At 46.4% G+C, this 9,557-nt stretch overlaps 2 non-coding genes across 2 annotated transcripts; one reads left to right on the plus strand and one right to left on the minus strand.

Annotated features, from left to right (window-relative positions):
* Positions 1-1,346: 1,346 nt before the first annotated feature.
* Positions 1,347-1,418, minus strand: trnaw-cca (transfer RNA tryptophan (anticodon CCA)). The gene has a single exon. It is a non-coding gene; the product is annotated as a tRNA-Trp (tRNA).
* Positions 1,419-7,655: 6,237 nt separating this feature from the next.
* Positions 7,656-7,728, plus strand: trnav-uac (transfer RNA valine (anticodon UAC)). Its single transcript has one exon. It is a non-coding gene; the product is annotated as a tRNA-Val (tRNA).
* Positions 7,729-9,557: the final 1,829 nt, after the last annotated feature.

Raw genomic sequence — 9,557 nt, forward strand, 5'->3', positions numbered from 1 at the left:
GGCCCCCCAAAACCAATCGTACCCCTTTCTGAGTAGCATGTGGAGAGGCTCCAGCAGCGTGCTCAAGTTCTGCATAAAGTTCCCAATGTAATTGAATAGCCCGAGAAAGGCAGGCAGTTCCGAGATATTCCAGGGCCTGGGTGCCAGACGAATTGCTTCGGTTTTTGATTCTGTTGGGCAGATTCCATCAGCGGCAATCCTTCTGCCAAAAAATTCAACCTCAGGCGCGAGAAACAGTCACTTGGATTTCTTAACTCTTCGGCCTACTCGATCCAATCGACTTAGTACTTCCTGCAAATTGCGGAGATGGGAGTCGGTGTCCCTGCCCGTGATGAGTATGTCATCTTGAAACACAACCGTCCCCAGGATGGACTTGAGCAGACTCTCCATGTTGCGCTGGAATATAGCAGCTGCTGACCTGATGCCGAATGGGCATCGATTGTACATAAAAAGGCCTCGATGTGTGTTGATGGTGGTGAGTAGCTGAGACTCTTCGGTCAGTTCTTGCGTCATATACGCAGATGTATGATCTAGTTTCGAGAAAAGTTTTCCTCCAGCCAACGTGGCAAATAGGTCCTCTGCTCTGGGCAGCGGGTATTGGTCCTGTAGGGAGACGCTGTTATGGTAGACTTGTAATCCCCACAGATTTGTACGGATCCATCAGGCTTCATGACGGGGATGATGGGACTTGACCAGTCGCTAAATTCCACGGATGAGATAATGCCTTCCCGCAGGTCCAGTTCGTGTTCAATCTGTTCCCTCATCACATAAGGCACAGCTCTAGCCTTGTGATGAACTGGTCTGGCATCCTGTGTGATGTAGATTTTAACTTTAGCCCCTTTGAAGGTACCCACACCTGGCTGAAAGAGATGTTCAAAACGACTTAGAACTGCAGAGTGGTGTGAGATACATGACAGTAAGGTGAACGTGTGAACGGCCACACTGCGGAAACATCTCCACCTTCAGCACCAGGTCAGACGGAGATGCTGAGCGAGCAGGTGAACTGCAGAATCCCACTTTTTAGGAGCTGATCGTTGTGCCAAGCAAATGAGTTTTGCTTAATGACTAAAAATAAAAGGTGCTAGAAGTGGGATTCAAACCCACACTTTCAGAGCAGACTGAACACAACAGCTTAGACCGCTCGGCTGTCCTGACTATCCAGTGCTGTATATGGCCACCTGCAGGTTGATTTTGAAATTTTGTGTCTTGTCACAAGAAATAAATGAGGGCAACAGGTGTTTCTCTGACTGACACAGAGGAAACAGTGAGACAGACCTTGGAGCAAGGGTCTGGTTATTGCCAAACAGCAAAGAAAATATTAATTCCGGGATTACCCAGAAGAGCAGTGACCTCGACGTGATTGGAACACGCAACCTTCTGATCTGGAATCAGACGCGCTGCCGTTGCACCACGAGGCCTACATAGGTAGCTTGAGATGTTCGTCTATATGAAGATTCCGCAATACAAGGGGCTTTAAAATCCCTGTCCATTCCCACCAGGTATCAGAAGAAGCGCTCACCTGCCAGTCACCGTATGTTTTTTGTTTAACTTTTGTGTTGTTTTCACGGAAAAGCATCATTAATTAACCGTCATCTTCTTTTGTACAATGAAAGAAATGCTGACTGAGGGACAGTCGATACTTCAATCATTTGTTCTGTGCTTTGCATGTTAACTGTTCAACCATATCCCATTTTACACACTGTGTTTTAGGAGACTGGTTCCAAATCCTCATCGCTGGTGCAACTTTTGTCAAATTTAACAGCACCGGTTATTCCGACACGCCAAAGTTCCCTGGTGGATCCATTTTCTCTCGCTAAAAGTTATCTATTTATTGGTGAAATAAAGAGCAATTAAGGAATAAGGGAGCCCTTTTGCTATGAGAATAAATAACAAATAAAAACAGCAAATGCTGGAAATCTCAGCAGGTCAGTTAGCATTTGCCAGGAGACAAGACACACCTCCGAGTGTTCCCCTATAGGAAATTTCAACACAATGTTCTCGCCCGGCATCGAACCGGTGACCTTGCATGTGTAAAGCAAACGTGATAACCGCGACACTAGGGAAACCTCTGGCACAGTGATCTCAACAGACGGGAGCTGACCAGTGAGCTCCCTCTGTGCAGATCACCACTGATTTTTAATGTGGAAGCAAGTCATCCTGGACTCCGGGGATTACCTCAGAAGAGAGGAGGATCAGGAATGTGTTGGCTCACCTGAAACAACTTCTGTCCCACACTGAAAGTTCTCAATCCTTCTCCTCTGCTGCCCTTTACAGAAATGTCACGTGTTCACTTCCACATCCTCACAGTGGGGCCACAGAGGCTCCGACCGTCTCCCAGCGATCAGCGAACTCGCCCAGTTTGTAAAATTAAACCCGGGACATGTGACCGGCAAAGGGCAGGAGAAGCGGGAGAGTGTGTAAGCTCATTCTGTAACAGATAGTAGTGGGGATTTAATGCCGATTACAGCAATCATAAATCCTCTCACACACCTCAATTATGTTTCTGCGATGAACTGATTGAGAATGGAAAGGGTTAATGCTCGGGATCTTAACCACTCAACCAGGGAACAGCTTCGATAATCTGTATCAATATAAAAATATATATTTATATATGAACCTGTATGTCAACGGCAAGCTGCCGAGACCTCATGGCACAACGGTCGTGAATCTAACTTTGAGCGAGAGAAATTGTTCCACAGTGACACCCATTTCATCTTTTATTCCCTTTTAAACACTAGAAACTGAGACAGGGGGAATAAATAGAGAAATAAAAGCACAGTGATACAGACAAGAGGAAGAGAGAAGGGGAAATACTGTCCCCACCCAGAACTAATGCAGAAACCCCTCTGCTGCGCTCGGGGTGGCCACCCACAGCCTGGATACACTAACGTCCCAACAGCTCATTGACTGTCGGAGTGGGACCGTGCGGCGCTTCGGAAGACAGGTCGAAAAAGCAAAGTCACTGATTAGGTCTCACGTGCTTCTCTAATCAAGAGAAGCCACACACAAAAACTTGCTTTTATAATGGCTATACATTACCGCTATGATTGTCAAGCAGTTGGTTCATTGATCTAAAGGTGTGACTTTAGATGAGTCGAAGTTAAATGAAATTTGTGAGAAGTCCTGGGTTCCAATCCTGGACGAATCCATTATTTTGCCGGCGAGTTTTGAAATTGCATAGAAATTTTGCAAAGGAAGACTTGCATTTCTGCAGTGCCTTTCAGGAACTCATGACGCCCCAAAGCGCTTTACAGCCGTTGAGTTATGTTTGAAGTGTTGTAGTGTGGGGAAAGATGTGCCCAAATCACCCCACACGAACCTCAACTCTTTACAAAGGAGTTTGGTGCAAATAATCAGGTGCCTCAGGGACGAGGACTTTCTTTGAATGAGTTCTGCTTGTACCTGCATTCAAGCTTGAAACAGCAACTGGGCTTCCATCTCACGGGAGCAGCGTGTAGCGGTTAGCGAGTAGTCACAAGGTTTGGGGTTGATGTGCGTCACTTTCAATCTTTGAAATTTCACCAAGCAAAGAAATGGTGAATCCAACTGTCCCTGCAAGCATTTAGTTCCCGTTTAATCACAAGAATATCCGCAGTCGGGAGCTGAAAAGGAATTAAAACCTAATAAGGCTTCGGGACAATCAGAATACTTTGTCACAGACAAGGCACCGGAAGGCTGGAAGGTAGATCACACCGGTTGCGGGAGAGCTGGTTGGTGGTGACATGGAAGTGTCTGCAGTGTGCGGGATCAGACTGCTTCCACGCATCCACAATGAATGTCCCACCCTTTATTTGGGAAAAGTGCAACTGAGAGTGGACAAGTTCCAACTGGTCGGAGCAATCTGAAGCTTTAACTGACGGACGCCCTGGTTTGGGATGTCTTGCAGTATACACTTGTGTCAGTCTCTGTGGCGCAATGGGTTAGCGTGTTCGGTTGTTAACCAAAAAGTTGGTGGTTTAAGCCCTCTCAGGGACTTCAACTGTTTTCCCCGAGGATACTGTGCCGCACAGTTCCAGGTTGTCATTGTGTGCTTTGGTGTCACGAATATATTCCGCAAACATTGCCAGCTGTGCTGTTATCCAGTGAGTTCCCACTCCAATACTTATATGAGCATTCAGTTCAAGTGTCGAGTTTGAGTGTATACAGAACAGAACATAGATATCAGAAAATTTAACAAGGCTGTGGGACATTGTGTTTTGTTAATATTGAAACATTAATATGAATAAATCCATTTTTTCTAATATTTAATTTAACGGGTTTTCAAAATGTTTCCGCCCAGTTTCGAACCAAAGATCATTCGCGGGTGAAGAAAATGTGACAACCACTACACTCCGGAAACACTGCAATTGAAGTGATGTTATGAACATAACCAGAGCTTTCACCGACACAGCTGGCCTACACTTCAGGAGCTGGTTTTATGAGAATAGAAAGACGGTGCTATATTTAGGAAGGCTGTGAGTGTGGCAGGAATTGATCTCGTGTTTCCCAGACTTTACACATAGGAACAGGAGATGACCATTTAGCAGCAAGTGGTTAGCATCTGGAATGCACGGCTTGAAAGGGTGCTGGAGGCAGACTCAATCTTATCTTTCAAACGGGAGTTGGATCAGTGTCTGAAGCAAAAACAATTGCAGGGCTATGTTAAAAGGGCGGGGAAGTGGGACTCGCTGAGAGTCGGCACGGGCTCGACGGGCCGAATGGCCTTCCGTGCTGTAACCATTCCATGATTCTATAAGTTAGCGGCACATTTCATAGTGTGGGTGGAAGCAGAACATTGCAATGGGACATGGATTGAGTCGGCAAAACTAGAGGCATCTGATTCAGGAGATTTTGGTGAAGCGGAAATTCGGGAGTTTAATGACTTTGCAACGAACATTTTTGTTTTGTGCAGCTTCGGTGAGAGAAATGTTTGTGAAAGGAATTTTTTGCAGAAATGGATGCAGCATTTCATCTTCTGTCTTAACACTTCTTTCTGGGTGTCTAGTCACATTTCCTTTCGATGTTATTCTTCCAGAATGTATATTTTCTTTGGTGTTTCACAATAACCAGACCCTTGCTCTAAAGTCAGTCTCACTGTTGCCCCAGTCTCACTGTTGATGTTACCAGCAATGAACATTTTGAACCAGACCCCGAAAGCACAGTGTGTAAAATGGTTTATGGTTCAAGAGTTAACTTGCAGAGCATAGATAAATTATCCAATTATGGAATCTCCTTCAATTAGAATTTCTTTATTTGTGCAAAAGAAGATCATCGGTTAATTAACGATGTATTCCCGTGAAAGCAACATAAAATGTAGTTAAAAAGTAAGCAACAAACTTGGTGTTCGAATCCGAGAACCTGAGATTAAAAATCTCACACTGTATCAACTGAGCTCGCTGTGCTTCTGCTAAAGCAAACGTTTATCACTGATTGCAGCCAGGCGCCTGTTGGCTCCGCGCCAGATGTTTAAACTTAATGTCAAAGAACTGCCAGGATCTTCTTGAATGGTGGACCAGGCTCGAGGGGCCGAATGGCCTACACCAGCTCCTAATCCTTACATGTTAATGACCTTATGACCTTTCACAGGAGAACAATCTCGCCCTGAGCAGGCATGAGGAGAAAGTTCCAGAAAATATTCCCACCCGGTGAGCTTTCGCGTGTGAGGCGAACGTGTTAACCGCTACACTGCGGAAACATCTCCACTTTCAGCACCAGGTCAGACGGAAATGTTAAGCGAGCAGGTGAACTGCTGAATCCCACTTTTAAGGAGCTGGTCGTGGTGCCAAGCAAATGAGTTTTGCTCAATGACTAAAAATAAGAAAAGGGATTTGAAACCGCGCTTTAAGAGCAGACTGCAAACTGAACGCAGCACCTTCGACGGCACGGCCATCCAGACTGTAAGTTCATTTAAATTTTGAACTTTTGTGTCTTGTTACATGAAGTAAATGAGGGCATCTGGTATATCTGTGCCTGACACCCGAGAAAGAGTGAGACAAACATTGGAGCAAGTGTCAGGTTATTGCCAAATAGCAAAGAAGTTCGCACCTTTTGAAGAACAATGATCCCGACATGATTTGAATACACAGCCTTCTGATCTGGAGTCAGACACACTACCGTTGCACCACAAGGTCTACAGTGCAGATTGTACATGTTTGGAAACGTGATGGTTCCTGAAACACAGTTTCATTTACGCTGCATTGGTGCAATGAAAGGGCTTTAAAATCCCCGGCCACTCCCAGCTGGGTCAGACAGCATCAGAAGCAGTGCCCACCTGTCACTCACCCTCTCACGCCCGCTTTCATCACCTGCTGCCCGCGGACTGCAGCAAATCCAGTTCATCATCATCATAGGCAGTCCCTCGAAGCGAGGATGACTTGCTTCCTCGCCACAAAAGGATGAGTTCACAGGTGTTGCAATATTCCAGGTCCTGAACTGTATGTTGAAGGGTGGAAGATGCCTGTGCGTGGATTTTTTTAACGTGTGATGGCCGTTGCACCCCAGCCATCACACGGGCTTGACAGAGCGAGGCCTTGGTCCAGTGGCAAGGGTTAAATAAGACGACTGGAGACCAGCTCTGCTGCACGGACCCAGTGTGCACACATATCGCAGTGTGGGCTGGCCCGTGCTGCCCCTGGGCCCCTGGCCCTGAACTCGTGCCTCCCTTGGGCCCTAATCACATCCCTCCACAGTCTCTCGCCGCTCCTTCGCCCCGATCTCGCCGCTCCTGCTGTACCTGTCCACGCTCCAATCACTGACCTGGACCTTGATGACATCACTCTTCGCTGCCGCCGCCCTCCTGCACCAGCTCGCGCTGCTCCCTGGAGTCGTCTCCCGGGACCTCCAAGCTGCTCCCAGGGCCGCTCGCCGTTCCTTTTATGGCCCCGACCTGCCGCTGGTGTTCTCCCGTTAGTGTATCCAGGCTGTGGGTGGCCACCCCGAGCGCAGCAGAGGGGTTTCTGCATTAGTTCTGGGTGGAGACAGTATCTTTCCCCTTCTCTCTTCCTCTTGTCTCTATCCCTGTGCTTTTATTTCTCTATTTATTCCCCCTGTCTCAGTTTCTAGTGTTTAAAAGGGAACAAAAGATGAAATGGGTTTCATTGTGGAACAATTTACTACACTCAAAGTTAGATGCACTGCTGTTCGCCATGAGGTCAAGGTAGCTAGCCGTTGATATTCAGGTTCATATATAAATATATATAAATATATCTACATCTATCATAACTGTTCACTGGTGGTCGAGGGGTTAAGATCCGGTGCAGTAACCTGGTAACGATACTCGATCAATTCGTCGCATAAAAATAATTGAAGTCTGTGAGACGATTAATAATTGCTGTAAGCACCATGAATACCAATACTTTCTGTGATCGACCGAGCTGACAGACTATCTGGCTTCTCTTGCCCTTTGCCGGGCACGTGTTCCGGGTTTAATTTTGTAAATTGAGCGAGTTCGCTGATCGCGGGGAGACGGTAGGAGCCTCTGTGGCCCCACTGTGAGGATGTGGAAGTGAACACGGTGGCTGTGTGATCCGTGACATTTCTGTAAAGGGCAGTGGAGGAGAAGGATTGAGAACTTTCAGTGTGGGACAGAAGTTGTTTCAGGTGAGCCAACACATTCCCGATCAGCGCAGAGGGAGCTCACTGGTCAGCTCCCCTCTGTTGGGGCTGTTATACCAGTGGTTTCTGTAGGGTAGTGGTTATCATGTTTGATTTACACGCAAAAGGTCCCTGGTTCGATCCCAGGCAGAAACATTATGTTTAAACTTGCCAAAGGGGAACAATCGGAGGCGAGTTTCATCTCCTGGCAAATGCTGCCTGATTTGCTGAGATTTCCAGAATTTGTTGTTTTTATTTGCTATTTATTCTCCTGGCAAAAGGGCTCCCTTATGCCTTAATTGCTTTTTATTTCATTTCAATAAATAGATAACTTTGAGTGAGAGAAAACGGATCCACCGGGAACCTTTCGTGTGTGAGGCCAACGTGATGTCCGCTACACTGCAGCCCATCAAAGGGCGAGACACCACTGAATATAAAGGATGAGCTCACAAATATCAGGGGCAGTGCAGTCTGGTCAACGTCAAACCCTCCTTTCTTATTCAGCAGTGGCATGAACGGGAATCAGACGCCACAACGTTTAATTAAAGGCACAAATACAAGTAACACTTCTAAATCTTTTCACTGTAAAATTATTTTACTTTATTTGAAATCCTACTGCGTTGAATCTGAAAATGAGCACCGTAGGATTTTACCTTCACTACTGATTCTATTTTCTGTGCACGGTAGGAATAACCGGTGCTGTTAAATTTGACAAAAGTTGCCCCAGATTCCTGGTGTCATCAGCAATGAAGATTTTGAACCAGACTCCTACAGTGAGCAAAATGGGTCAACATGCATAAGAACATAAGGAAATAAGAAATAGGAGCAGGATTCGGCCATACGCCCCTCGAGCCTGCTCCGACATTTAATACGATCATGGCCGATGCAATCATGGACTCAGGTCCACTTCTCTGCCCACTCCCCAAAGCACAGGACAAATGATTGAAGTATCGACTCTCCCTCAGTCAGCATTTCTTTCATTGTGCAAAAGAAGGTGAGGGGTTAATTAATGATGCTTTCCCGTGAAAGCAACACAAAAGTTTAAGAAAAAAACATACGGTGACTGGCAGGTGAGCGCTGCTTCTGACACCTGGTGGGAATGGGCGGGGATTTTAAAGCCCCTTGTATTGTGAAACCTTCATATCGCCGAACATCTGAGACTTCTTGTGTGGACCTTGTGAGGCAATGGTAGCACGCCTGACTCCAAATCGAAAGGTTGTGTGTTCTAATCATGTTGGGTTGCAATTATTTTCAAAATTGTTCTTCCAGAAAATATTTTCTTTGCTGTTTGGCAATAACCAGACGCTTGCTCCAAGATCTGTCTCACTGTTTCCCCGGTGTCAGGCAGAGATACGCCTGCTGTCCTCATTTATTTCATGTGTCAGGACACAAAAGTTCAAAATCAATCTGCAGGTGGCCACATCTAGCATTGAATACTCAGGGTGGCGGAGTGGTTTAAAGTGCTGTGTTCAAATCGCAGTCTCCTCTGAAGATGCATGTTTGACTTTGACATTTCATATGTTTAATCATTTAGTGAAACTCTTTGTTTGACACCACGACCAACTCCTTAAACGTGGGATTCTGCAGTCCACCTGCTCGCTTCACATTTCTGTCTGACCAGGTGCTGAAAGTAGAGATGTTTCCGCAGTGTCGCGCTTAACACGTTCACCTCACAAGCGAAAGCTCCCTGACCGAGAATATTTTCTGGAGCTTTTTCCTCATACATGCTCAGGAGCGAGTTCTGTCCTGAACACTCAAGCTAAAATGCTGAGTTCATTGCCCATGTTGTTAGCAGCCTGCCAGTGAATCTGTTTAAGGTGTTCAAACAGATTCCTGACAAAGCTGTCCCGGCTCGCTTCCCGGAGACACCGTGGTCACCAGCGCCCCAGTTTGAGTGGGTCAGCCCCGGGAGGTAGGCCATCCGTTAGAGAATACCCAAGATCAAGGATCAGTCTACAGACAGGGATCCCCAGCCGGCAGCCTTC

This window comes from Pristiophorus japonicus, unplaced genomic scaffold (assembly GCF_044704955.1).
Source record: "Pristiophorus japonicus isolate sPriJap1 unplaced genomic scaffold, sPriJap1.hap1 HAP1_SCAFFOLD_58, whole genome shotgun sequence".
Taxonomy (NCBI): Eukaryota; Metazoa; Chordata; class Chondrichthyes; family Pristiophoridae; genus Pristiophorus; species Pristiophorus japonicus.